The 3,712-nt window shown below is 42.0% G+C and overlaps 1 non-coding gene across 1 annotated transcript; it reads right to left on the reverse strand.

Moving 5' to 3' along the window:
• Window positions 1-2,909: 2,909 nt before the first annotated feature.
• On the reverse strand, window positions 2,910-2,981 carry Trnae-cuc. Its single transcript has one exon. It is a non-coding gene; the product is annotated as a tRNA-Glu (tRNA).
• Window positions 2,982-3,712: the final 731 nt, after the last annotated feature.

Raw genomic sequence — 3,712 nt, forward strand, 5'->3', positions numbered from 1 at the left:
GCCCGTCGTATATATGTATATATATATATGTGTGTGTATGTGTTTCTGTGTCTGTGTTTGTCCCCTTAGCATTACTTGACAACCGATGCTGGTGTGTTTACGTGCCCGTCACATAGCGGTTCGGCAAAAAGAGACCGATAGAATAAGTACTGGGCTTACAAAGAATAAGTCCTGGGGTCGATTTGCTCGACTAAAAGGCGGTGCTCCAGCATGGCCGCAGTCAAATGACTGAAACAAGTAAAAGAGTATATAATATACCCCGTGTATGTGTGCATATAGATTTATATATAAGTATGACTGTGTTTGTCCTACACTACTGCTTGACAACCAGTGATGGTTTGTTTACGTTCCCATAATATCGATTCGGCAAAAGAGGCCGATAGAATAAGTACTAGGCTTACAAAGAATAAGTCCTGGGGTCGATTCGCTCGACTAAAAGGCGGTGCTCCAGCATGGCCGCAGTCAAAATGACTGAAACAAGTAAAAGAGTAAAGAGTAATAGATCTCTCTATATTTATATAGATAGATTGAGACAGATTAGACACATATACACATATACACCAACTCTCTCTCTCTCTCTCTGTCCTCTTACAGTTCGTTCCTAATCTCTTCAGTTCAACTGACAAATCATATTTTGCTGTCCCCTAAATAAACCCTTCCCTATCCCCTTCTGCTTCCATTTTACTTCCTCGTCTCAATCCTTCACCCCCGTCGTCCGTTTCCCTTTATTGCATCCATCATTATTTTCTTTTCCCTCCCATTTTACTTTTAAACTTCTCTCGTTGTCCTTTTTTCCTTCCTCGTTTATTTTTCGATCTTGTTTTCCCATTTCCTATTTGTGTTTGTAATTTTTTTTTGTTTAGGTTTATATTTACAACCATGCTGTCGTCACTCCTCACCCGTTTTCCTCCACGTCCTGACTTCGTACCCGTCTCAACCTCTACCCGATTCTCACATTCCAGTCCCACCACCACCACCACCACCGCCAAGTCAAATGTCTAACTCTTTCACTTTTCCCTTCTGCTCTCAATTTATCTAATTCAATCCGCCTCCTACTCTCTCTTTGTCTCTTACTCTCTTGTACATTATTCTTTCACTTTCTTTTATCCTTTTACTCTATCTATTTAAATCCACCCCCTCTGTCTGTCTTAACTATCTACTCTCTCTTTGTCTCTTACTCTCTTGTACATTATTCTTTCACTTTCTTTTATCCTTTTACTCTATCTAGTTAAATCCACCCCCTCTATCTGTCTTAACTATCTACTCTCTCTTTCTCTTACTCTCTTGTACATTATTCTTTCACTTTCTTTTATCCTTTTACTCTATCTAGTTAAATCCACCTCCCCTGTCTGTCTTAACTATCTCTCTCTCTGTCTCCTACTCTCACTGTCTCTTACTCTTTCCTTGTCCTTTATACTTTCAATCAATCTAGTTTTAGTCCACTTCCCCCTCTCTCTGTGTCCTATACTCCCTCTATCTTACACTTTCTCTCTACCTCTTGTAATTTACTCTTTCTCTTGTACTCTCACTATATAATTCACCTTTCTCTCTACTCTCTTGTACTTTTACCGTCATGTACTTCATTATTTATTTATCTTTTATTTATACATATTCATTTTAATCTGAAATGTCTATTGATGGCGATCTATCGTACTCTTGTGTTGTCGGTTTTAATTTACTCGTGTACACACGTACACACTCTGAGATACACAAAGTGATACGTGTGTCAACTATATATACATCCACATATATATACACGTATCTTTCGTTTCAGTTATTGAACTGAGGCCACGCTGGAGCAGGAGCAGCGCAAAGAAGGGTTTACTCGAACAACACGCCTCCAGAAACCTATTTCCAAGTTTGGTGCTAAATCTATCCGTTAATTCTGCCGAACCGCTATGTTACGGGGACGCAAAACAAACCAACACTGGCTGGCCAGCGGTGAAGACGGCGGTGGTGGAGCAAACTTAGACACGCACACACACACACACACACAGGCGCAGGAGTGGCTGTGTGGTAAGTAGCTTGTTTACCAACCACATGGTTGCGGGTTCAGTCCCACTGCGTGGCATCTTGGGCAAATGTCTTCTACTATAGCCTCGGGCCGACCAAAGCCATGTGAGTGGATTTGGTAGACGGAAACTGAAAGAAGCCCGTCGTATATATGTATATATATATATATATCATCATCATCATCATCGTCGTTTAACGTCCGTTCTCCATGCTAGCATGGGTTGGACTATATATATATATATATATATATATATATATATATATATATATATGTGTGTGTGTGTGTGTGTGTGTGTGTTTGTGTGTCTGTGTTTGTCCCCCTAGCATTGCTTGACAACCGATGCTGGTGTGTTTACGTCCCCGTTACTTAGCGGTTCGGCAAAAGAGACCGATAGAATAAGTACTGGGCTTACAAAAGAATAAGTCCCGGGGTCGAGTTGCTCGATTAAAGGCGGTGCTCCAGCATGGCCGCAGTCAAATGACTGAAACAAGTAAAGGAGTAAAGAGAGTACACACACACACACACACACACATGACATACTTCCACACAGTTTTTGTCTTCCAAATTCACTCACAAGACATCGTTCGACCCCGAGCAATCGTAGAAGACATTTACCCATTTGCACCTTGGGTAAATGTCTTCTGCTATTATTTTGAACCTGAAACCAGGTGGTTGCAAAGCCAGCTTTTGGGCCATTCCTGTGTCTATGAAAATACTTAATTGGCATAAGCCACAAAGTGACTCAAATGCTGAGAGTTTCGTGTATGGCACTTTTTACTTTCTTAAATACCATACGGTCGAATGAAAATAATAGCAACAATATATTGATTGATTCTAGTTTCAGCTCACGAGCTGTGGCCATGCTGGGGCACCGCCATTAAAACAAAAAGTAGCTTTCCCAAGCGGGGAATCGAACCCCGGCCGCCGCGGTGAGAGCGCGGAATCCTAACCACTAGACCACTTGGGAACTACATATATATATATATATATATATTATTTATATATATATTTACAGGGTCGGCCAAACGTCACCCGACAGTAAATGAAAAAATTCCATAAATAGGAGGAATTTCAACCGTGTTTCGTGGTCTGCTACCACAACAGCTCCTTTATAGAATCCAGTTAACTCAAGACATCATCAGGAGGAACCACGTCCGGTTTCGGCCCCTACCGTTTTGACGTGGCGGCCCGCTCCCCTTCGGAGGTGTCTTCAGCTCTGGTGTTGGGTGCATGTCTTCTTTGTTCTTCTTTCTTCTGTTCCCTGGCCTCTTCGAGGCCAAACGTCACCCGACAGTAAATGAAAAGTTCCATAAATACTTAATATTCAATTGTATTTATTCATTCCAATTATAAATGTTTAATAATTGAATGCTGTCAGTTCAAGCATTTGTCTTGTGAAGAAAGGCTGAAGACGCTTGACCTTTATTCTCTAGAAAAACGACGATGCCGTGGTGATCTCATTCTTGCTCACAACATCATGAGCGGAAAGTATAACCTCTCGAAAGAGCTGTTCTTCACCTCTGCTCCAGAGCGTCGGCTGCGGGGTCACTCCGAAAAGCTCTATCTGCGACGATTTCATTTCAATCGAAGGAGAGGGTCCTTCTCCGTCCGGGTTGCAGATCCGTGGAATAAGCTGCCGGACGAGATGGTGAAGATGCCGACGACCGCTCGGTTCAAAGTCTCTCTTGACCACAAATG

Source organism: Octopus sinensis, linkage group LG26, assembly GCF_006345805.1.
Source record: "Octopus sinensis linkage group LG26, ASM634580v1, whole genome shotgun sequence".
Lineage (NCBI taxonomy): Eukaryota > Metazoa > Mollusca > Cephalopoda > Octopoda > Octopodidae > Octopus > Octopus sinensis.